This window comes from Gekko japonicus, unplaced genomic scaffold, assembly GCF_001447785.1.
Source record: "Gekko japonicus isolate JY-2015 unplaced genomic scaffold, Gekko_japonicus_V1.1 scaffold740, whole genome shotgun sequence".
Taxonomy (NCBI): Eukaryota; Metazoa; Chordata; class Lepidosauria; order Squamata; family Gekkonidae; genus Gekko; species Gekko japonicus.
In genome coordinates this window covers 185,585-212,566 of record NW_015172576.1, presented here as the reverse complement: position 1 = coordinate 212,566, position 26,982 = coordinate 185,585, and positions in this window count along the sequence as shown.

The following is a 26,982-nucleotide window of genomic DNA, read 5'->3' as shown; positions in this document are numbered from 1 at the left end:
CCTGCTGGATTAATCTTTGCAAAAATCTGAACATTTCTTATGTAACTTTCCTAACAGCTGTCCCAGAAACAGCCGGAATTGGTATGTTAATATCTGTAGTAGAAACACTATAGAAAAAAAAATCAACAAGGCTTGGTTTATGTCATTAAAAAGTGATCTAATATAATTTTAAATGGTTGTATATAATTGATTCCCAGGAAATCAAAGGTAATAATAGTGTCCAGCTAGTTCACTCGGTAGATTTTTCAATTATCTAGCCATACAAAAGGTGAAACAATTTTTGTACTTTCATCCAGTGGCTTAATAGTAATAATTAGCTTTTATATAATTTTTTATGTATATTGTCTGTCTAATCTCAGCAAACCTTACAACCAGCCTGTAAGGTAGGTCAGCATTATTATATCTCTGTTCTTAATTCACAGTTCACTTTCTTTTCCACTGCACCTTCTCTCTTCTTCTGAGGTTCATGTGTGCATGAAAACTCCAAGATGTACACAACTCCTCACAAACAAGCTTTATTAATTTAAGTAGAAGCCTTAACTTGTATATGCTGGTCAGCTTCCTTCATTGAAAGCAATTCACATGCTCTGTGAGCATCCCATTTTTAAAAACCTAGCCCTGTTTTGAGAAATTGCTTAATTCTAAATAGATGCAGTATTCATTCTAGGTAAGGATTAGGTACAGTGCCCTAAAAACATGTATAAAAGGTAAAGGTTTCCCTTGTTCAAAAGCTAGTCAAATCCAACTCTAGGGGGTGGTGCTCATCTCCATTTCCAAGCCAAAGAGCCAGTGCTGTCCAAAGACTTCTTCATGGTCATGTGGCTGGCATGACTAAACGCCAAGGCGCACGGAACGCTGTTACCTTCCCACCAAAGTGGTGCCTATTTATCTACTTGCAATTTCTTGCTTTCGAACTGCTAGGTTGGCAGGAGCTCCCTCCATCACGTGGCACTAGGGTCTCAAACTGCCGAACTACAGACCTTCCGGTCTGCAGCTCAGTGTCTTAACCTCTGAGCCTCCACAGCCCCTAAAAACATGTATACACACCTCTAAATCTGAGGGTCAGCATTGTCAGCATTTTGTGGCAGGTCAGAAGCGTACTAGTTCATATCAATCCCTTGTAAACCTATGTGGCTGACAAAGATTGGAATAATATCAGTGTAGGCAGTCAGTCTTCAAGGCTAGCCAGCTTCCCATAGGGAGCGCAGATGTATAGAACAGCCAAGGTACCCAGTCGAGGATATCATTATGTTGCAGCAAAGACAACTCTTAAAACTGAAGACATCCCAAGATGCTACCTACTTATCCTAGAATGGAAAATTCATTGAACGCTCATGATAGAAATCAAAGCAACCCTACTACAAAGACAGATATTGTTAGTAACTTCTCAGATCTCCATCTTTTGAAGAAAAAATTTGGAAATACAGGCCCCGGTCACACAGAAGGTTTTGGCCCGGGAGAAGGACGGATCGGGGGCGCAGCAAACGGGCACGATCTCACCGCAACATCTGGGAAGCGGCACACACCCATCCCCGATCTGGCCCTTCAGGCCGAAAACCCGCAATAAAAAAGAACCACCCCCAGAGGAGGACTTACCAGGAACGCTGCATCAAGTGCGGCCGTGGGATTGCCGGCGCGCCCGTCGTTTGGAGCAATCCAGTCTCCTGGCCGAACTGCGCATGCACACACATGCGCAGTTCGGCTGCCTCGCTCCCCTTTCAGTGGCTTCTCCCCGGCATCTGATTATGCCGGGGAGGAAGTGCGTGGCAGCTCAGGGGATCTATGTGATCCCGCCGCCGTGTGTCTCTTTTGGTGCGGCTTTAAAAAGCCACACTTTGCCTGTGCTTTCCCCCCCTGTGTGGCAGGGGCCACAAAGTCTCTAACATTTTTAAAACAATGAACCTGTTTATGTGACTAAAATTATTTCCTGTTCATATGCTCTACAGACTGAGGTTGTGTCACTTCTGTGTTTTTGTGTAGGGCCCAGAGTACCAGTAGCCTAGTGATACTAAACAAAAGTTAGGTGTAGTAATAATAGTATGTTATTATACCTTATTGTGAAGCTTGTGTTTTATTTATCTCTAGAAGAGGTTTCTCCAGATGATTTTGGACATATCCTTCTTGAGGTGCAAATTCCATATGTTTTTCTGACATCTGAGGGACTAGTCAACACTCCAGAAATCCTTCAATTACTGGAGTCCAAGTAAGGAAGATATATCAGCTTGGTTAAGCATTCTTCTAATTGTGTAATCCAGGAACTGGGGCATCCCTAATTCCTTCTCAGACTTTGTTAATAAGCTTCATCCTGTTTCGGATCTAGCACCAAGCCTGTCTTTACGTGCAGGTCAACAAGGAATGAGATTTCTAATGGTGCATCTAAACCAGTTGCCTAATCCCATTTCATACCTGTCATACCTTCAAGTAGCAGCTTGGATGTGGGGGAAAGAGATCAAGAACACACTGCAAGAGGAAAACTTATGCCCCTGTGCCATAGCCCTGATCCAACCCCCCCCCCACAAACACATACACACCTGGGGGGAAATAGTTCCATTCAGAAATCTGTGTGTGTTGTGTGCATAAGTCACTTCTGACTTACGGCAACCCTATGAAGTAATGACTTCATTAACAGCTTTGCTCAGGTCTTGCAAACAGAAGGCCGTGGCTTCCTTGATTGAGTCAATCCATGCCTTGCTGGGTCTATCTCTTTTACTACTGCCTTCAACTTTCCATAGCATTAATGGTTTTCCAGTGTCTTGTCTTCTCGTGATACGACCAAAGTACAATAGCCTCAGTTTAGTCCCTTTAGCTTCTAGGGTGAATTCAGGCTTGATTTAGTCTAAAATCCACTTAGTTGTGGCTTATCAGAAAACGACCACTAATGCAGTTAATTTTGCGCCAGAGACACATGATTAGGTGACATGGGCAAAGAAGGGGCATCAGAAGAAATAACTATGGGATTAGGGAGGAGGGGGAAGTGAGGCAGTGATTTTAAGATTCTGCTTAGAGTGCTAAAATGCCTAAAACTGGTCTGCTAACAGGGGTTAATCTGTGCAGGTACAATATTACATTTATTGAGAGAAGCTGCTGTGAAGCATTACAGTTCTTTGGGAGCACAGACCATTACGCTGTGATAACGATAGACGAATGCACAGCAGTCATTATGCAGGTAAAAATGTTCCTGTGGGCAGATTTTGCCCTTGTCCACACCACTGTTCTATGTAGAAATGGATCTGTACACATTACACCCATGGAGCTCTGTGGAGCTAAGATTGCCTACAGATCAATAATAAAATGATAAACTAACTTGAGGAGCAAATAAGGCAAGCATCTACCTTGTTTATTAATTGTCAAGTAAATCATGCATGTTGTTCGAGTGAGCACATTGTGTAATATATCTAAGATATACATCTGTATATTTTAATTTGCCAGAGCTAGGTACTTTGTAAAGTGAAGAGATTATTATACATGCTAAAGAAGTGTTAATGAAGATAGGTGGCTATAGAAGTGTTAATGAAGATAGGTGGCTTCTAGAGGCTGCATCATTATGAACTGGAGAAACTCGGAGCGAAAGCGTTTCGTGTAAAGGGGAAAAAGACCTCTCTGTAGAGCTGTCTCTATGATTGATTGGTTACAGTACAGTACAGTACAGCCAGTTTGGTGTAGTGGTTAAGTGCAGTACAGTACAGTACAGCCAATTTGGTGTAGTGGTTAAGTGCGCGGATTCTAAGCTTGGAGAACTGGGTTTGATTCCCCACTCCTCCACTTGCAGCTGCTGGATGACTTTGGGCAAGCCATAGTTCTGACAAAAGCTGTCCTCGAAAGAGCTCACTCAGCCCCACCTACCTCACAGGGTGTCTGTTGTGGGGAGGGGAAGGGAAGGGAAACGAGTTTGTAAGCTACTCTGAGATTCCAAGTGAAAGGCAGGGTATAAATCCAATCTCTTCTTCTTCTACTTCAGAATCTTAAAATAAACATTTTGAACGTTTACTATACAGTCACCAATTCTCCTGTGGTTTGGCAGACTTTACAACACAGAATGACTCCCATTTTACAGAAAGGAAATTGAGCACAGAGCAATAATTAAATTGTAAATTGGGAGTCGAAGCCTGTGCTTAAAGCATTTTTAGTGATAACAAGCTGGTAATGTTCTTGTATATACACTCAAATAATTTATTTGTACTTACTTTGTTGCAGAACATAGAAGAACTCAATTACGAAAAGTCCTCTGACAGTGTCGTGTTAAGACTGATGGTACTTTCACTCCAGTACACTTGCTGCTGGGTTATTTTGTACTCCAGAGCAAGGTCAAATTCTGAGTAAGTTCAAATCCTGGTGAATGGCGTTTAGAAGCATACCTTAAAAAAACAGTGCAGTTTTCAAGGTTGCAGCACAAACCTATGGCCTTCACAAAAACATCTTGAAGGTTATATGGTATGTGATTCAGGGACTATGCAGTGAAGTATGAATTGTAGCGCAGTGACTAGTGTTAAACCAGAGGGGCCTTTAGATCTTATTGCATTAGCAAAAAATTTGGCTACAGCCCATGTAACTCCTAAATCCACAGCTGCAAAGAGTTACTTAACCTTACCTGGTGTTAGCAGCCCCTCATTATCACAGAAAAGAGGAGTGATCCAGAAATCCCTAACACTGCAAAAGGTACCGCATTCCTTTTCCTTTTATTCCCTTAGTAGGGTTGCCAGCCTCCAGGTGGGGCCTGGGGATCTCCCGCTTTTACAACTGATCTCCAGCTGACAAAGATCAGCTGCGCTGGAGAAAATGGCTGCTTTGGAGGGTGGACTCTATGGCATTGTACCATGCTGAGGCCCCTCCCCACACCCCAACCACTCCAGGATCCACCCCCAAAGTCTCCAGGTATTTTCCAACCCAGACCTGGCAACCCTATCCCTTAGAAGTTCATTGATTAACAGATCTTGAGCAGCAGAAGACTGAAACGAATCTTGCTATTGCCAAAGTGATCTTAGGATCTCAGGGCTATTTTTGGGCAGGAACGCACAGGAACGGAGTTCCGGCTGGCTCCTGAGTTGGCCACGCCCAGCAGGAACTTATTAGCATAATAGGCCACACCCAACAGCAGGAACTCATTACGATTGGCTACATTAGGGGTGTGTGGCCTAACATGTAAAGGAGTCCCTGCTACAAAAAAAGGTAAACAGAATAAGAAGGGAAAGGTGGGTGTGGCTGGATGACCACACTTCTGGTAACATGGGGGTGTGGCCTAATGTGCTAATGAGTTTTACTGTTGGGTGTGGCCTATTACGCTAATGAGTTCCTGCTGGGCTTTTTCTACAAAAAGAGCCCTGAATCCTTATTTCCTTATTGCAAAGAAAACAGAGTTTCCAGGGTGTAGGGGGATGACTGATCAATTAGTGGCTTAATAATGATCCCTTATATTCTCAAACAACCTGCATTGAAGCAAAACATGAAAAAATGTATCAGTCCTGTTAAGACCACAAGGGCAAATTTTATCACAATGAGGCCTATTCTAAAATATCCCCTGTAGAACCATTGAGGGTATAATATTCAGTCTTGCAAATAAGATAGCTGTACAGCATTGTGGGATAGTAAGATAGTACATATGGGGGGGTAAAGATTTTGGGGGAGAAAGACAGGGCTGAACAAACATGGCAGGCTCTTAAGATCAAACTGCTGTAATCAGTTTCTAGGACACACTTTTTGGTCAAAGAAAACAGGTTGGATTTGCCCGTATCAGAAATATGATCCGCCAACATTCCAGCCAATGTTAATTTCTCATCCAGGGCTTTCATCCAAATTGATTTTTGGGTATCCCGTTTCAGAGCAGCTAACAAGCCATCTTCAGCACAGGACAATTTTCATTGCAGCTTGAAGGCATAGAGCCATGTTCTTGCTTCCAGGGATATTTGTCCAAATTCTGCCTGCAGCACAACATTTGATATGCAATAAGGGACAATCAGTATTTTTCTTAAAAACTGGGCCAAAGATTGATCAATATTATCAGAGATAGATTTGATCCAAATAGTGGAGCCATAAAGAATAAGGGGGAGCCACTTTCAAGGTGAAGGCTTGCACAGCTCTGGGAATATACTTCCCCCTGTTATTATGGAAAAACCTATTTATAGTGTTTGAACATGGTTTTGCTTTGTTGAACATTGCACTAAGTTGGGAGGTCCAAGATAAATCTGCCGAAAATGGAATCCCCAAATAGGAGAAGGTCTTAACCTGCTCAATATTGGACCCATTGATTGACCATTGGTGGGTTCCATTTCCTGGTCTTGGTGAAAACTAAGATCTTACATTTCAGATAATTAATCACCAAGCTTTCTCTGGAACAGTAACTGGAGAAAAATTGCAAGGCCCTTTGTAGACGAATCCTGGTTTGAAACAAGATAACAGCATCATCTGTGTAAAGCAGGACAGGAACACAAGTCTTAGCTAGTTTAGGCATATGGCGGCAGTCATCAAAGGTAGATGGCAAATCGTTTAGATATAAATTGAATAAAGAAGGAGCCAGCAAACATCCCTGTCATACCCCCTTTTCTAAGTTAAATAAATTTATTAAGTGCCCTCCATAGCCACAGCGTACTTGGATAGCCAAGCCTGAACATAGTCGCTGGATAAGTCCTAGGAGCCTTTTGGCCATAGTAGTTCGATTAAGTTGGTACCGCATTCCAGTAAGCAATGCTCCAAAGTTTCTATCTGTCCAGAAGCACAGTCACAAAGTCTGTCAGAGTACGAGGTCCTTTGCATTAGACCTTGCATCACTTGGGAAGGAATAGAGTTTAATCTTGTAGGCATAAATGCTCTCCATGATAAAAAAAAAAAGGCAGGAAATAATAGTTTCAGATTCATTGAGATTGTTACATAAATGAACAGCTAAGTTCAAGTCCAGTAGCACGTTAGAAACCCACAAGATTTTCAGGGTATAAACTTTCGAGAGTCAAAGCTCATTTTGTTAGATTACATTTTTTTTTCCCTAAGGTGTTTAGATAGGGAGAACATCTTATCTCTCACTTTCATTCCTTGTATGCTTTTAAAAGGAAGAGCGGAGGGAAGCAAAGAACTTAAAGTCTGTCATCCCCCCCCCGCCCCCCCGGAAATGTTAAATCTCAAAACAATCAAAACAAAACAAACCCCCACCCATCAGCATACTCAGTAAAGGGGCTATTTAAAGTTCAAAGTTGTTTGAGATTATGAACGGAGGTATTGAATAAGTACAAATGAAATGCTGCTTTCTTTAGGTATAGCCTAGCTGGGAAGACTTTGCATCACCTGGCCTTGATTTATGCAGCACTCGTTCCGTTTTCCCAGAAGTCAGAAGACTTTGAAGTGAAGGTAGTTGTGATAAAGACATTGGCCACTCTGTTTTGTCTGGAATCACTATTGTCAGGGGTCGTTTCGTAGAAAAAGAGCTAGGGGAACTCTCATTAGCATAACACATTAGCATATGCCACACCCCCTGACATCACCGGAAGTGTGTCATAAGGCCACATCCCCTGACATCACCGGATGGGGAGAGGCAGGGAGGAAGCAACTTACCCTCCCTCTTCTCCTGCCTCCTCCTGGCTGAATGAGGGCTGGAAGCGGGGCGGCCGGAAGCAGGGGGCAGGGCTTCGTCATGTGCCCCGCCCCCCATACCTCACCCGGGGGAACTGCGATCCCCCACGATCCCCCCCGAAATGACCTCTGACTATTGTTAATTCACGTGGCTATTGCCAACAATCCAGAGGACGTTGCTACCAAACCCTTGCATTGCGGGGTTTTCTGTATTGTCCCCTCCCCTCCTTTTTTCAGGGCTTATGGTGCTATTTTTTGCTTTGGGTGAAATTGTGGGACTCTCCTGTCCAGTTTGGGCAGTGTTGAGGTACCTGGCACGAAATGGGTTTAGGTTGGTAAGATGGCTGGTAATGTCCCACCATTTCCCGGCTGCGCGGCCATTTTAATGTGTTGTGCATTTTGGTCCCTTCCTCCATTACAGCTGTTGTAAATAGACAGCAGCATTCTGGAAATGTTAAATGGATATGTTACTGCCTCAGAATGTGGAGCATCTGGAAATGTTAAATGTTAAATGGGTATGTTACAGTACATGCAGTGAAGTGAAGTGAAGTGGAGGTGACATAAGGAAGGACAAATTTCGGAAGGTGATTGCTCTCTGGGACTGCCAGAGTGTCACACAATAGCAAACAGCTCAATGACATTTTCTGAAACTGACTAGCAAGTTGCCCTTTTCACATTGAGGAGGGGAGCAAGAAATGCATGGCAGCTTCATTGAGAACATGGGTATGGGAAAGGTGGCAGGCTTCCTTGGCTGGTTTTCTTGTGACAAATACCAGAGGGGTCAGTAACACATTGCCCACTGTAGCCTTTGCCATGGAGATGGCCCGCGCCGGGCTCTTTTTGTAGCAGGAACTCCTTTGCATATTAGGCCACACACCCCTAATGTAGCCAATCCTCCAAGAGCTTACAGAGCTCTTCTTACAGGGGCTACTGTAAGCTCTTGGAGGAATGGCTACATTAGGGGTGTGTCACTTAATATGCAAATGAGTACCTGCTACAAAAAGAGCCCTCAGGATCGTAATGGGAGGACGGTACCCTATTAAATGGTGTGTGGAGCTGTTGTCCTTGTACATGACAGCAAAAGAGCATCACTATAAGAATCCTTATGTGGAAGAAGAAAACGCCATTATAACATGAGCAGAATATTTAATCTTTCATGTATTCAGTCAAATACTACAGAATAGATCAAATTTAAGTATCTTTATTTATTTTTTATTATTATCAAATTTATACCCCGCCCTCCCCACAAAGTGGGCTCAGTGAAGTCTGTGAAAGAATTGATTTTTATGCATGTGGTTGGTTTAATATGTAGCTAATTTGAAGGACTGAATGTTTAGATGCAGTACATCTGATCACTGCAATATATTATGTGCTGTGTAGACACCCTTTGAGTCTATATAGGAATACTCGGCAGTTGAAAAAAAATGCTTTTCTGAGCAGAAGTAACAAATCTTGTGTTGCCACTAGAGGTCAGCAAGCTCAGATATCACAATACACCAGTCCGCTGTGTATTCTGTTAGTTTCTTTAAACTGTTTTGTTCAATTGCCTCTTCCAATTTTTCCTATTCAGGCATACTTTCATTCTTTTTTACATCCTGGGGTTTATACATACAAGTGTTGAGGTTTATATAGATATTTATATTTTTAAAATGTAAGAGAAACAAAACAAAAACAAGGCTTTCCTTGAAATGTTCCCGCAAGTAGCCATTACCTGTTGCCACAGCAACTGGTAATTGTGACGGAACTCCTTATGTGATAAAGGGCATTATATTTGGGGGGGGGGGACATGGCTGATGGCTAGAGTCTGATTCTTCGACCTCTTCCCTCTGTATCCACAGAATGACAGTCATCTTTTTCAAGTTGTCATGATGTTACTTATTTTTCTTGATAATAAAAATCTAAAATTTCACATTAGATGTTAAGACAAAGTTTCAGGAAAACTCCATTTTGCTTCTACGTGTTTTGAAAGCTTCAGATTCCATGTGGTTAAAGGCTGTGATCAATTCAAGACACTTGATTCATCAGAAGTTGCTGTCTCTTGCAGCAAAAAAACAACAGTGTCCTTTAACACCAGTGTACATTACAAAATGCAGGAACTGCAATTGTAAATCAGCCTTTCTGCTTGGCCATCAGTCAGTTCAGAAATCTGACACAAACATATTTTATACTGCCTTTTTTGGTTTTTACATTTGTATAGCAGCAGTGGGAGTGGAACTGAGGCCGAATCTACATATGCATTTTAGAATCAGCTTGGTGCCGCTGTTAACCCATGTGGTTTAGAACTGCTGCACCTCTGCTTTCAAGTTAGCATTAGGGGAGCTGTCCACTTTGTCTTTTTTTCAGTTATCTAATCACAATCTATTGTTCATCACTAGATGGCCCCTGGGGTTAGCAGGAGTATTCTGGGACTGGAATAACCGGCTCCAGAGTGGAATGACAGCCCAGGGGGTAGGAGATGTGCCCTGGGACTGTAATGATAGGCCTGGCAGGGAAAAGGACGGCTGAACTGCAGCTAATCTGAGCCGCACCAACGTTGAGACGCCGTGGCGGGATCCCACGGATCCCCTGTGCCGCGGTGCGCGCTCCCCGGCACGATCAGATGCCGGGGAGGAAGAGTCGGATGGGAGGGGGAGGCTGCCGAACTGCACATGGTCGAGCATGCGCAGTACGGCCAGGGGCCGGGATGCGTCCGATCCCACGGCCCGGCTTGCAGCGCTCTACTGGAAACAACCACCTAGGTAGGTGGTTCTTTTTTAGTGCGCGTTTTCGGCGGTAGGGACGGATCAGGGACGGGCAGGCAATGATTCCCAGATGTTGCTGTGGGATCGCGCCTGTTTGCTCCGCCCCCGTTCCGCCCCCCTCCCGGCCCAAAACGCCTCGTATGAACAGGGCCGAAGTAAATCCCTCCCCCACCCCAGTGAACTTAAAATGTAAAAGGGGTCAAGAAATAAAAGCTTCAAAACAAGATACAATTTTTAAAAATTATTTTGGGGGCTAGCTAGTAAAAAGAGAAAAGAGTACTGTTGGAATTGAACCATGAGTTACTGCCTAGTTTTTTGTGCACCACCTGTTGGAATTACTTAAGAATTAGTAGAGCAACGGCTCAAAAATGTCTGCATTAGGTTGACAGCGCAACAAAACCAGAAAGGTGGGGTTAGAGCAGCAAAGAACAGCATTCATTTCAACCGGTGCAGAGTGGCTATGACAATGGAGTCACTACCAGAGGGCGGGAAACATATGCAGACACTGATTTTTATACTGCCGCACTGCCAGGATGAAACAGGATGCAAATATAGACAGTTTGTTGGGAGACAAAAGCAAAAATGTCAGGAAACCGGCAAGAAACACACGTGGATTCGACCTGAAATGCATTTAAAGTGTAACTTTTGGTTTAAAAGAAAATTGAACAATTTCATGGGGGATAGGCCCATCAGCAGCTGCTAGTCATGGTGTCTAAAGGGAACCTCCACATTCTGAGGCAGTAAACCTCTGGATACCAGTGACAGGAGGCAACATCAGGAGAAGGCCTTAGCCTCTATACCCTGCTGTGGGCCTTCCATACTATCTGGTTGGCCACTGTGTGAGACAGGATGCTGGACTGGGTGGACCACTGGTCTAATGTGGTCTTACGTTCTTCTTTCTGCCATTTCAGTTCAAGAACTGTGACCCTTTAGGGTCATACTGAACTTTTGCACAGCATGTTGTCATGCACAGGCTGAGACCAGTGTTCCCTCTAAGCTGTTAAGTGTGAGCTAGCTCACAGTTTTTTAGCCTCCGGCTCACACATTTTTGTCTTAGCTCAGGAAGGATGGCCCCACAGCCAACTAATTTAGGCAGTAGCCAAATCATTCGCTCACAACTTTAATGTCAGGTGCTCACAAAGTAGGATCTTTGCTCACAAGACTCCACAGCTTAGAGGCAACATTGGCTGAGACTGTGAACATGCATCGTTGCTTAGGCATCTGAGAAAGTTGGCTCTAGGTTATGAAAAGTGATGCCACAAGGAATTTAGTTGCCAGTGTTTGTGTAGTTGTGGATTTCTTCTTCCTGAGTGTTGTTGTTGACAGAATACATTCACTGAGGAGGTGATTGAAAGGAGAGACTCACACAGAGGAGGATACCTTGGGACCCAAGATGCTTGGGAGAAAGGTGGATAAATATTCTAAATAAATAAATAAAATTTTAACTCTTGACCCCTCATGCTGAAAATCATCCATAAATTTTCTCCATGGGGTGGTGGTGAGGAAAACAATGGAAGAGGAGGGAGTTAAATAGCTCCTCTTCCCCTCCACCCCATCATGCCAATTTCCCCCTTAAACCTGCAATCCTAGAAATTGTGTTCTATTTTTTAAAAATTGTCAGGGAAAAGGACCATGGAAATACACCATAAAATGCATTTTTATTCATAGCCTTTAAGGTGCCACATAGGACTCGCATTGTTTCTGTGCCTTTCATGTGACCTGGATTTATAATGTTACTATATTTTAGGTGGTTCTTACACCAGGAGTTGAAGAGACAGCACTCCTCGTTCGTCAGATTGCTGACTATGTTCTGATGACTTCTAAAAGGCATCCTCAGGAGTGGCTGGACAAATCCTGGCTTTCTGTCTTGCCATCAGAGGTCTGTTTATCTTAATGTACAGGGTTCCTTTTGTATACAAGAGATATAAAGGTAAAGGTTCCCTTGCTCGAAAGCCAGTCGAATCCGACTCTAGGGTTGCGGTGCTCATCTCCGTTTCAAAGCCGAAGAGCCAGCGCTGTCCGAAGACGTTTTCATGGTCATGTGGCCAGCATGACTAAACACCAAGGCGCACGGAACACTGTTTCCTTCCCACCGAAGTGGTACCTATTTATCTACTTGCAATTTCTTGCTTTCGAACTGCTAGGTTGGTAGGAGCTGGATGTAGAGACGGGAGCTCACTCCGTCATGCGGTGCACTCAGGTCTCGAACTGCTGAACTACCGACCTTTCACAGCCTGCAGTTCAGCGTCTTAACCACTTGAGCCACCGCAGCTACTATACAAGAGATATACAGTTACAATATTTTAATTTTTTAACTATATTTAGGGTTTTGCTCTGGTTACAGTTACAGAAAGGTTGTGTCAACACCAGTTTTATGTTTTCCTTGGACGAGGAGGCCCGAACTGACATTCCATATTTGCCCTTCCTTACTTTGGCACCTTCTGAAGCAACTCCTTGCATGCATGTGCAGTCTACATGTAATGTATTCAGAAGCTGCCAGGAATGCATTAAGATATATGTGAAACATCTCATAGGGAAGCAATGTTAAGCTTCGTCTTGGGCAGGGATTCAAGCCCAAGGCAAATGTGTCCAATCACGTTCAAGCAAGCTGTAAGCGGGAACAAAGGTGATTGGCTCTTATACGCTCAATCGTATTGGTTGTTACATGTATAGTAGGCGTGGCTACATTAGCCGGGAAATGTTTAAATACCGAGCAGCTACTATGGACAAGCTGTTCGGGCTATCAGATGTTGTACCGTGTTGGAGAAGTGTTCGTGTTGAAGATTAAACTTGAGTTTTTGCTGAAATCACTCTCTGACTATTTGTTAAGCACTGGACTTAACACTACAGAAACATGGCTATTTCTTAGAAGCAACTGCTCCACCAGTGAGTAGATCCACTGGAGAAGGGCTACAGCTTCCTACTTCACATGGCAAGCTGCAGTTCTTCTTTGCAAACTGATCTGCTTGAGGGGGTGTCTGCTGATTGCCTCTCTCTCTCTCATCAGTTGCAAAGAACAACTTTGGCAGGAAGGCTGGAAAGCCTTCCCTGCCAGTAGGGCTGGCATCGGTGTCCCCTCTAAGCTGTGCATGTAAGCAGCCACTCATTAACACAGGAAGCCCCGCTCAGCAGCAGTCTGGAGCCACGCAGGGTCTTGCACTGCCCATTGCCCATTTTAAGATTACAAAGAGAGAGAATCAGTCAATCATAAGAGTACGTCTGTGGGAGAAACTCAAGTTGATGGGGATGGAACTGAGGCTTCTACATTTAATAATGAAGCTTCATCATACTACGACCTGCCAAGTTAGGCTTAACAACGTTGGTGATCGTACTGTTAATTTATGCCAATAAAGGCTAACTTGAACTTGAACGTTGGTGACCTAATTGACAAAATTCCAATTAATATAGGAGTCAAACAGGGCTGCCTTTTAGTGCCTTTTTTATTCAACCTGTTCATAAATTATTTGGCACCTACCTTAGATCCAATCAATGGTCACAGTCCTAAACTTGGCTCGATCCCCACCCCTTTACTCCTTTATGCTGATGACGGTGCTACTGTCCCTAACTCGTATAGGGCTGAAACGTCTTTTGAAGAGCTTTGTAGACTATTGTGAAAGGAATAGGCTAGTTCTGAATTTTGAAAAATCCAAAATTATGATCTTCAGTAAGAGTTGGACGCCATCCAGATGGAATATTGGAGACCATTTCATCGAGCAAGTCAAAAGCTTTAACTATTTGGGTATCCACTTTTACTATAACACCAGATGGGTCTATCATAAAGAGAGAGCAACTGAAGCAGCAAACAAGATCACTGCAGTGATTACACGTTTTCATTATACCAGGGGTAACCAGTATGTGCCAGCGGCCCTTAAAGTTTTAAATGCCAAATTAAAACGGTAAAGGTTCCCTTGCTCGAAAGCCAGTCGAATCCGACTCTAGGGTTGCGGTGCTCATCTCCGTTTCAAAGCCGAAGAGCCAGCGCTGTCTGAAGACGTTTCCATGGTCATGTGGCCGGCATGACTAAATGCCAAGGCGCACGGAACGCTGTTACCTTCCCACCGAAGTGGTACCTATTTATCTACTTGCAATTTCTTGCTTTCGAACTGCTAGGTTGGCAGGAGCTGGAACTAGAGATGGGAGCTCACTCCATCATGCGGCACCCCAGTCTCGAACTGCTGAACTACCGACCTTCCACAGCCTGCAGTTCAGCGTCTTAACCACTTGAGCACTGCAGCTCCACATTATGCCAAATTAGCTGTTCAATTATTCTATGGAGTACCAATCTGGATTGAAGCCTTAAAAGGGGACTTGGAAAGAATTCAGTCTAGATTTTTGCGGAAAATTCTTGGACTTCCCTCGTGTGTTCCTTATGCACCTTTATGCTTACAAACCAATCAAAGGCGTCTATCGACCAGAGCATGGCTGATAACAACTAAGTTTTGGCTTAAATTTCATTTTCATGCTAAAGCTAAAAGTATTATTACTCACATGTTAACGGAGTCCCACCTCTCTCCATGGCTTAGATATGTAGAGGAGAGACTCTCTACAATGGGAATATCCCTGGATTATTTAGCCCCCTTTTTCAGATAAATAAGCCTATGCTGTTATTAAACAAAGATGTCTCAACATTGAAAGGCAAGAATATAGGGAATGCACAGCCAGCAGATGCTCCCCAAGTAGGCTGGGGACTTTTGACACGGGCTCTACTGCGAAATATCTGTTAATTGTAACAGCCTCACACCATCACAGAACATACATGTTTGCACGCTTTAATGTTCTGCTGTCAGAGGTGCTTTTAGGGAGGTACTGCCAGATACCGTATGTAGACAGACTTTGTCCTTGTTATCTAAAAGAATCCACTACACACACCATACTTCATTGCCCCCTTTATAGGGATATTTGATCTCGTTTTATTACTCCACATCTAGAGGGTAAGAGCTGGCATTCTGATGACTCAATTGTTCACTTTCTTCTGTTTAATTCTAATTGTGAAATATTATGCAATCAGAAGACGAGGCTTGAATAGCCAAGTGTAAGTGACTGATGCATCTTAGTATTTTGCTGTATTTCCATGATGTCTTGTGCTTTCAATGCCAATAAAGGGTGTGTGTGTGTGTGTGTGTGTGTGTGTGTGTGTGTGTGAGAGAGAGAGAGAGAGAGAGAGAGAGAGAGAGAGAGAGAGAGAGAATATCATGGAAATATGTGTTCCAAATAAGATTAAATCATGACAACCTTACTAATCAACAACTCTTATAAGTTCATTTTGTGTTTTTAAATGAACAGTGCAATAGATATATGTGAAACTTATAAATAAATTTCATAGAAAGCAGTTTGCCCTGATATAGGCATGTTTCAGAAATGTTCCACAACCAGATTAAAGGGGCCGTTCACACAGGCACATGTCAGGCGTTTCCCACCCGTACTCAGCCCGTCTTGTAACGCTTCGCTCCCGAGTTTAAAAGATACCTGGTGAAAGTGGTAGCAAACCCTGGAAAGCACTATTACCCCGTGTCCATAAGCTCATATCTCCAGATTGCCAAAAAGAAAGCCGCACCTTACAGCCGTGCCTCCGGGCCAACAGTGTGAACGCTCCCTTGCACCTCCTCCCGGTATGCTCCCGCATCAGTCGCTGCAGTGTGGACGGGAAAACCCGGAACAGTTCGTTCCGGCTTTTTTTTGCCACGACTGCCAGTCTGAACTCGGCCTCTGTTTATTCTTGTATAAAAATCCAAAGCCTTTGAAAAATTCATCAATAGGAACTAAGTCCTTATATGCAGAAAGTTCATCAAATGGGAAGAATCTTCTTAAAGCAAAGAAGATACATTTCACATCTCATTAGTGTATCCTAAGTAGAAGAAGGTCAGGTCCCACTGACATGGAAGCCAGCATAAAGCCATGTTTCGAAAGTTTTTCCAAAACGGAAAATTCATGATAGAAGCATTATATGTTGCAAATTAATAGCAGCAATGTAAACATAAGAACTTTCTCTGATGCAACACCCTTCTCGGGAGGCTGGTCTGCTCAGTAGTGAACTGCTCTGCTCAGTGGGGGGGGGGGAATTAGAGGGAACATTGGTTGGCATTCAGATCTTCCACTTGACACAGGAGACTTAGCCCTTCTACTTATAAGTAGATTTTAAACTTTACCGCCTCACATGAATTAGGCATTCACTCTCAAAACACAGTCCCCCCTCAGTATAGAAAGGTCTGGGACTATTTTATATCTGACAAAATAGCAGACTGGGTAGCTCAGCACGATACTGCAGCGAAACAAAAAAGTGCTATGCTGAAATGGACTCTTTTAATAGAAGCACAAAATGGTCTCGTGAGTAACACCAAACAGTCTTGTTGGGTAGACCAATCTTCTTTGTTATTGATTTAATGAATAAATGCAAGCTTTAGGAAAGTGCTGGCTAAGATTTAGTTATGAATGGTATACAAAACTGGGGTGGCCCTATGTATTCGTATTAAGATGTTACCGGGTTAGATAAATTTTGCACAAAATATTCGTTTTAAAAGTTCCTTTTGTTATTTGCTAAGTACTGAATGCTTCATTTTTTAATTCTCTGACTCTTGTATTGTAACTTTTTCCTTTTATGAAGTGAATTTTTTTTTAAAAAAACACTCCCCCCCTAAAAAGTTGAGGTCAAATGGAAGAATCCAAGACAGACCTCAGGATTAATGGCTGGAGCAAAACACTCCAGTTTTACAAGACAACTTTGTAACAGCAATTCTTTTCGATTCATCCTCTCTCGTTGAAGGTGCCTCCAGCATGACTGGGGGAAGGGGGAAGGGAATCAGGATGGTTAAGCAGCTCTCCCTATCAGAAATTATAATCTAGATTAGGTGTGAATAAAATCTGTGCCTAGGTCCTGAGAAGTAATTAATTAATTATCATATGGCATTGTGTGTGGTATATAGTTACAAGAATGGGCACAGTGATGAGACAAATGAAAAACGGAAACCATAGCCCACTGAAGAACATAGCTGTAAGCATAGCTTTATGATGAAGTGAATCAACAGTATATTGTCAATACGTCACCAAGAGAAATGAATTGTTGAAGGACAGTTTATGTACACCTCCTTGTTCAGAAGATCATTGTCGAAACGGCACATCATTCCGGAGACCACCGTCTACTACATTCACTATTTATATTACTCAATTTCTGTTATTGTATATCATGATTTATGAATATATTATTAAGCGCTAAATTGTCACAGTTCTTTTCCGTTTTTCAATTGTGTGTGGTATAGCCAGGAGATCCGAAGATTATCTGGCAGCCTTAAGTTCTAACTCCTTTAGTTCCTGAGAACAGTGGTTCAACAATAGATATTTTGTCTTCAGAAATTATTTGGAGACCACTAACTTTGAAGTCAGCGCAAAATGGAAATGTAACAAAACTAATACTCTTTTCCCTCCTAGGCAGAGAAGTGCTTGCTTACATTTCCATGCGTGAACCCCCTTGTGGCTCAAGTCATGTTAAAGAAGAGTTTGTCATTGGAGTGGCTCCTGTCAGCAACTTTTGACCAGCTTCAGGAACGTCTGCCTGAAGTGCCAGAAAAAGTTTTAAAGGTCTGATATATAGGGCATAAAAGTATGTGTGTGTATTGCGGGTATTATATACATTTATGTACACATAACAATTCGGTACAATTAAAAAAACAACAACACACACACACAGAAGGCTAACCAGCCCAGGACAGCCTGATCCCGTCAGATCTCGGAAGCTAAGCAGGGTCAGCCCTGGCTAGTACTTAGATGGGAGGCCACCAAGAAATACTGGGGTTGTGATACAGAGGCAGGCAATGGCAAACCACCTCTGAATGTCTCTTGCCTTGAAAAGCTGTGGGGTTGTATAACGAACCCCTGTATCTCCCCAACAGTCTGCCAGAGTATCCCGCCAAATCTTCAGTTCCCCTCAGAGCCTGAGCTGCCCTACAGTAGCGTGTATATATTCTTTGTCATAAAAGACTTGACTGTGTTTGAAATTTTTAGTTTAGGCATTTTCTCAGCTCAGGAACTCTACTAGAAATACAGGAGCTGTCCAGTTTTTTAAACCCTTGAGAAATGGCACTTGGGGCAAATTAAATTTCAAAACAGAATAAAGATTTTATTAAACAGGCCAGGAATATATGTATAAATGGAATAGTCAAGGTATTTAGATTGATGTGGTTGAATGCATAGAACATTCAAGAGAGTGTATTTGTAGTTTTGTTTCATGGCTTTCTATTTCTTTCCTTGAGAGGTACTTTGTTTAGTATATTTCAGCACAACACAGTTCTTATTGATGTTTCTAGATTTCTTCCTTCAGATATTACAGATTGTCCTTTAGATAATACAGCTTTTCATTAACTCCTGAGGTGTCTAAGCTACTCTCCTTTATCACAGACCAGGGTTCTCTTCCCAACCCCTTTCACTGGCAGGAAGTTATTCGCCTTGTCCCTAAGAAGCAATAACTCCTTTTACTATTTGGTTTGTCCAGGAGTTCTCTCTAACTTCCCAGACCCTCTGCCAAATCCTTTTCCAGTATCCTTGTCTGTATAAGGTTGTTCTGTAGGTTTGCTAACTGAGAATCTAAGTTCTCCCTCAGAGCACTGTTAATATATTTAGACAATGTGTTTTTTCTTCTTCTTTCTGTAGAAGTACTTTTTTGACTATTGCCTGTCAGAAAGCACTGATTCCCCAAATGTCTCTTCCCTCAGAAGCCAAACCCTCTGGCTACTGATCCAGACTTTAGAAAGACCCCTTTCCCCTCCAGATCAGCTGTTTCATATCTCTCTCAGCTGATGCTGGCCAATCAGAGAGTGAGCAGAGCAGCCAGTCACCTTAGCTCATCTCTCCAGGGAAGATTAACTCCTAACCTCCCTAACTCTCTGTAGCAAGCATCATTTTAAAAGCCTGCTTTTCTGTGCTACCTGTCACAGGTTGCCATAAACCAGCTGTGACTTGACAGCAAAAAACAAAACAAAAACCTAATAGAATCTGAATGCATTAGAGTTGCTTTGTGAAGTGTTCCAAAACAACGAGCGCATTGTAAATACTGTAACAAAATTGCTATTTTTCCTATAGCCTTACAATGTGTTCCTTAATGTCTGAGAATTACTAGTACTTTATTAGAATGTAGCATCCTTACAAATTACTAAAGTTGCCTTTTGCATTTTGTATTTATTGTGAGTGCTTCTGAAATAAGCAAACAAGGAACAGGTAACAAGCCTAGATTGCACTTTTTTCTTGTATGTTGGTCCTTGTATGTTGATCATAGCTGAATAGCACATAGGGTGGCTAATACCAATATAGCCTTAAAAAAAAAAAAGAGCCAGTATAAAGGAAATGCTGCGGGTCTGCTCCATGATGCAGTGTGTTCCTTGCAATCCCATTGGGAAAGCGTCCTTTGAACACATATCAGGGATGCCAACTTGCGTTGATTCATGCCCACTTTTCATGTTATCAGTGCAATTTGGCTACTGTTGACAACCAGTTTCAGCATGATGAGGTCCCACATAGGGATGGGCATGAACTGGCTCACAAAGTAACATTTGTTCCAAATTTTGGCGGGTTCATGGTTTGTGAAGTGAAGTTTGTGGCAGGTCAACTGGCATGAATATTCCACAAACTTTGGTGCTGTTCGTAGTGGTTTGTGGCAGTTCTTGAATGGATACATTTCCAGACAGACAGCCTCCACTCAATTAAACTGTTTACAAAACTCCAAGGCAACGGAAGGGGGAGAATTCTCCAGCCTTGGAAACACCAATAGGAGATCTCCAAAGCTTAATGGGCACTGCTGGCTGCCAATAACAAGAGTTCCCATTCTGCTCTATGGGATCAGAAAGCTATGTATATGCTCTGCTCAGCTCCACACCTTTTCAGCTGTTGGCTGTTTGCATTATAGTTACACAGAGAGGCAGGGAACTTGTTAAAAGCCGCCTAGCAGAGCACATTCATTTATTCCCTCCTGACTGTAAAGTTCCCTTCCCTGCTGCAGTTTGGGTGTTTGCCTTGCTTCCAGTATTTGGCTGGGGGGGGGGGTCTGCCCGGGTGAAGTTTCTCTGTGAGTTTGGTGGCCTGAGCTGTTCCATAGACTTCTAGCTGTAAGTGCAGCTGTCTTTAACAGACAGAGCACTGGGGAGACCTTTTGGGGGGTCAATAACTGGTACCCCAGAAATGTAATCCACCCCCAACTTGGAGAGACTGTGGAGGAGCAGGCAGCAAGATGAGGTTCCCTTTATGTTCGGTGTGCGTAGCTTGCAGAGGGTCCATTCTGTACACTTTTGAACCTGTGCCTGAAATTTTCCCCAAAAGCACTTTCCTGGCTGGCCCTTAGTCCTATTGGGTTTGCAGTGCCACAGTGTGGCACTGGTTCTGCTGGGCACATTGTACTGGTTCTGCTGGGCTTGCAAAAATGCCCTCCAGCTTCCGTTTCTACTGCAGAGATTCTCTGGGACTTTGATTCTGTTCTTCTGGGCTTCTATTTCCCTTGCTTTTTTGCTGTTTTTTCCCCTCCACTGGAAACAATGGAGGCTGGGGCACCTTCTTTGGGGGGCCATAACTCGAACCTTGGAAATCCAATCCACACCAGACTTGGAGGGTAGATAGAGGAGGGTCAGTTGGAGATCGGCTGTGAGTTTGGTGTCTCTAGCTTGCACAGGATGCATTCTATACACTCCTGAGCCTGTTTCTGTCATTTTCCCAGAAAACACTTTCCCAGGGGCACCTTCTTTGGGGACCATAACTCAGACCCCATAAATCAAATCCTCATCAATATTCGAGGGCAGGTAGAGGAGAGTCAGCTGGAGATCCCCTGCGAGTTTGGTGTCTCTAGCATGCTGTGGGGCCTTCTACCGTTCATATACATGAACCTCACAAACCAAACCAGTTTGTCTGGCATCAAAAAGTTTGTGATGGTCTGTGGTTCATGAACCACCCACACCACAAACCCAGTTTTCCCAGTTCATGCCCATCCCTACCATAACAGTAACATCTGTAATCTGGAAACCACATTTTTAAGGAGGATGGTGTGGAGCATCCCTACACCAGCATCACAGAGTTTATGTCTCACATGATCCATATTTTACCATTACTGTATTGCAGATGTTACTGCTATAATATGAATCTCCACCAGGGTCTATGAGGTTTGTTTTTGTGTGTGGCAACCTTGCTACAACCATGTGAAAATTAGATCAGTTTGCCAGAACACCTTTGGGAGTTATTCGAAGACTTGTCCTGTTTTGTTCCTTGTGAGAAAATTAGCTGATGATCCTCTCTCCATGATGGCTAAACTAGTGCTTCTGGTCAATCATAAAATCATATTCTATCCTCTTAAAATGTTATAATTAATATACTAGCCCAACATACATTTATTTCTAGCCCATAGGATTTTAGAGTTGCGTTGTTAATGGGGGTGGGTCCTACCGCTATCCTACTACTCCAGTGAGCAAAATGTATTAACTTTGTGGTTTATTTATTAAAACATTTATATCCTTACCTTTCCCTTTGGCTCAGGTTTGAAGCCTTGCCCTGATCTAAGGAGACCTCTTCAAACTCTTCTGTTAGAGAAAGAACCACTTAAGTTGGAAGAAGGCTCCTAAGGCAAGAGGAAGGCTATTTTGGGCATGGTTGGAGCCACCCCAACATGAACATTGGAATTAATATTGTTTTTTTTTGTGTGTGTGTGTATTTACGTTTGCTAGCAAAAATGTAACAATAACTCTTTAGATGTTGTTGGAATTTTTATGCACATCTAATGTGTCCTATTCATTCACACTTAACCATACAATATACATGTGGGCAGTACAGACTTGAATGCCTTCTAGGCTTGAATGGACTTGAACTTGTTTTCTCTGTTCCAGCACTTTAGTGACATTACATCTTTGTACACCTTAAACTGTCCAACTGAGCCAGAACTTCAAAACAGAATTGTGAAACGTCAAGGAAAGATGAACTCTGACATCGGCACCTGCTCTCCAGCTCCCAAAGCTTTGTTCTCCAGTGTTCAAGGGCACAGCCCCTTTACTGAGTATCCAGGATCTTTTATTGAAGTACAGAACAGCAGAAGCTGTTCCCCAAGTTACTACAAAAAAGAGTCTTGCATCCCTCTGAAACCAAATGGAAGACACAGTATAATGGCACCTTTGGTACCTTTCCAGGGGAAAACATGCCCTTTTGAGGAGATACATCATAGTAGAGAGGCAAAGAGGCAATGTTATCTTCCATTTCTGAAAAATGTGGAAGTAAAGAGAGGAGTGAACTCATCACAGCACAGTTTTGGCGGACCTACCCATAATAACTTTGAAGCTGCAGTGCCAACTTTGGGATACAACCAAGGGGGCATCAACACTTACCTTGGAAAGAGCCCACCGAAGGGAATATGCCCTTCTGAAATAAAAATGGGCCGAAATCTGGATGTGCCAGTCTTGTTAAAAAAACAGGACATTAAAAGTGCCCTTGGGGTGAGAAAACAGCCTCTGACAAAGCAGCACAAATCAAGTCCACTTTCCAATCCTTCCTGGTACTCTACTGCTAGCAGAGAAGACTTCCTGTTCCAGCAGAGCTCTGGCAGTTTTCTGGGAGAATTTTGTGAGACGGCATATAACAATCCAGGATTTCAATTTGAGGAAAGATTCCAGGATGATGATCAGTCAGCGCCAACAGCAGATTCATCTCAGTATGATCCAAGGTTCTGCAAATCAACAGCTAATTCAGAGAGACCCTTTAACATAGACTTTCAAACAGCTGAAGAAGATACAGGAAGGAAAAGGTTAAGTTTATTGTCATCTTCAAACAGAAGACAGCAAGATGCTTCTGCAGGTATAGTCAGATTACAACACTGATGCTGTAGCTGTTTTCTAACAAAGTAAAAAAAATAGTTTAAGATTATACAACAGTTTCCCGTACACGTTTGCATTATAAATCAGAGTGGTCATTCTACCACATGCTAATTGGCTTGACAGAGGAATATTTTTGTATACTTGCAATTTTGAATCACTGGTAACTTTTACAAATCCAAAAACCAAAACCAGAGGAAACCATTTTCCATTTCCAAACGTGATCTGTTTAACTAGTTCTCCTTTCCTTTACATATCATGCAGTATAACCCTAAACATGATTGCTCTTAAGTAAACTAGATTGAATTAATGGCTCTTCTCAGTGAGAGTATTTAGTATTGCAGTCTTTGTTCTTTAGAGCAATATGTAATTTCTTGTATGCGTGTCTAAAAGAAACATGTCGGTGACTGCGTTTGTCCACCGCACCACAGTACATTTTAAATCAATATCTGCTATTGTTCAAAGTCATACAGAGAGTCTCCAAAATGGAGCCCGTTTGATAAATGGGCTATTTTGCCCAAGTCCAGTCCTAGTCTAGCCATTGACCTTATTAGGTTCTGTGATTATCACCGCCATGTGGCCCTCCAGCTTATTGCTGCAGAGGCTGCATAAAGGAAAGAGAGAAAAGGTTAATTGAAATACGTGTTACTTTATTGTGAACCCTTTGAGGATTAAGCTGAACAAAAGAGAGTTGTAAGCAATGCACATGATGTTCCCTTGGGCTGAGATCTGAGCAACAGCCAGACATTAATTAGTTGTTCAATAATGTAAAATAATCTAAAGACCAAGATGGAAGGGTGCAGCCAGTGTGGCATTCTTGTTATCCTTCATTCTTGTTATCCTTCATTTGTCCCTTGTTGCCCTGGTACCAGTCTTAACACATTTCCTGAAAATCTGTGCTTTTGTCTCTCTGGAACCATGAACTTGATTTTTTTTTTAAACCCCACCCCTCCAAATAATGCTAAATAAGTGCAAATGTACATGAACCAACACTGTTGGTAACAACACTATTTTATTAAAGCAAGAATAGATAAATTAATGGTTTCGAAGCACCCAGAGGTGCACAGTTACTGAAGCCAAGCAGAAATGGACCTGATCAAGTGCTTGGAATGGGGACGGTTGAGAGCCTGTGTAAACCACCCTGAGTTATGTCAAGGAAGAGCAGGTTAAATTACAGTGCAAGGCAAAGGCCATCAGTTTTGTCCTCTAAGAGGTCAATTCTTGGTATGTAATTTTTTCTCTCTCCATTAAGCTCAAAAGTTGTTCAAGTATATCTTTACTATGGTAAGCCAATTCATTTCCTTTTTAAGAGGTCAGTATAGGATACAGTGCAGCTAGTATGAAAAATATTAGTTTGGTGGGCATGTTAGGTCCAAGTGAAACTCTTTCAGTTGTTCCAGGTGGGGTATCCATGTTAGGCTGTTGCAGTAAAAACAAAACAAAACCCTGGAGTTTTAGGGCTGCCAAGTGCCCCCGGGGGGCGGATTTCCCCCCGCTTTGGAGGCCCAATTACCACTGCCGTGGAATCGGGCCCTGGGGGAAACCCCACCCCGGTGTGCACGTCAGCCCTCAGATGGCTGTGGCCCCGCCCCCAGCGTGCCCGGCGTCAGCACGTCACATCCGGCTGACGTGCATGTGGCGCGTGCGCACTTCGCGCGCGCGCTCAGGATGTTGTCCGGGAGCCCCCCGCCGCCAAGTCCTTAACTTTGGCTAGATCCTACCTGGATTAGAGATGTAAATCTACATAATTTGGAATGCTTTTAAATAATTGCTAATTTCTACATTTTATTTTTTTTGTTTAGGTGTAGAACTCACCCAATTACCACAGGTTAAAAAAAGACGTCTAACATTTGAAAAAGATCCTGGAAGAAGTGATGGTCAAACACGCCTTAAGTTCTTTTAAGTTGTTGTTTCTTTTAAAAGCAATACTCTTCAGAAAACATAGTTTAAATTATTTTTGTAATTAAGTATTTTAATTCATTGTAATCAATTTTATAATCTATTGGTTTTAATGCAAGTTAGCTTTTTTCTAATATGCGGTGTCCTTTTGAGTTTTTAAGAAGCAAATTCAATTACGTTTGGGAACTGCTAGGAAGAGGGTGTTACTGGATGCAACTCTCACATGAAAACACTACCAATAAATTGTGACAAATCTCTGTAATTGTTCACATCATCAGTATAAAAGGGCATTTTTATCCAGCCTAGAGGCAGTAGGAAGATCCAGCCTCTTTAGACACAGGTCTCTAGAAATCAATAATGGACTGGCTACAATTTTTATGAAAGACCGACCACTTAATCCTAAAACTTTACCAGATAAAGAGTTAGGATACTGCTTGCTACCTCTTGCATCAGCACAGCATTGCAAACAATCCCAGCACTGGAACCAGCTGTCAGACTCCTATGTATTCTCCAGCAGCCATACTGTACTAACCTCATTAAAAGGATTCTTAAATGTCCCAAGCACGACAGCACAAGCATCACTCTGCTAACCCCTTCTTGGCTGATACCTTGTTAGGTAATAAGGTACATAAAAGCAGGCCATGAAACATCCCTGAAAAGGTCAAGCACTTTTTTCTTGGGATGCTCCCATAGAGCCATCTGTTTACGCTGCTGAAACTAGGCTAGAAGTAGAGAGGCGTAGATAGATGGGGATTATTATGAATCCTGACACCCTGCATTTCTGGACCACAGACACTAGAAGTAATGAAACAGCACACCATCTGCATGTGCCTTAGGAAGACATTGTAGATGTTCCCACAATACCAGTAATTGGTCCATGATTAGGTTCAATCGGCCACCAGAGATTCTACAATCCCCGTTTTTCTAAATGCACGGGGCAGTGTCCTGGTGTCTGAGTGCAGTTAGAAAGGGGGATGAAATCTAGCCTTGCTGAGCTCTTAAAGGAGCTCATGATTTTAAAAAGTACAAGCAGAATAGTTGGGATAGTGACTGGATTTGATTGCAATGTGGGGATGCATCCCTAAAACAGTGTGTTTTTAAAAAGAAAGTACGTAGCATTCACTGTTTGCACCCCCACTTTTGAGGTCTGTGATCTAACAATTTCCCATTTCCACATTATTTGGTTGGTAAACGGCTGATTTCAGGAATCTGCTGTTTAAAAGTAATAATATATCATTCTGCAACAACTTTAATCATAATTGGCCACAGGGTTGGTTAGCTTAGATATGACTTGTTGTTCCCATTCTGGGAGATACCATCTAGCAAATGTTTCTGCTCCTTTCCTTTGACTGTTTCCTCCTTTTACACAGAGGAACCCTACAGTAAACTGGTTAAAATATGGGAAACAGAGAGTTTATGGCAGATACATTTTAAAGCATATTCTTTGGCAAGCCTTCAAGGAGGCCCTTTAAATAGTACAACTTCTCATTTCTACTCATCCTCAAAATAGACTGCGACTTGCTCTCAAAAGGAAAAAAAAGTTTGTGCTTTGTGTCTTTCTTTAGTCTACTGAGTTTCAGTACAACTGCTTTTCAGCTATATTTTGCTATCCAGGTAAAATTAGCACTATCTTTCTTTAAATACTTCTAGATTTAAAAAAAAAAAAGACACCGTAACAGTTGCTAGAAGACAGCAGAATTAATACAAATTGCCCCTGAATGATTATTATATCCAAAGCTACAGCATTTCTCCAAAGCAGTCTCTCCTCTTGGTGTTATTTTCCCTTTTATCTTGCACTGTAGATATTTCTAACCAGGAATGAATTATCGGTTAACACCAAAATTTTACAGAACAGGGTAGGAAAGGACGGCCCTTGATGCAGTGGAATTGCCTGAAAATACAATGGAGAAACATGACTGGACATTTCCTTTTGTATCATGACCTTTATAATAGAGACTTAATAGGAT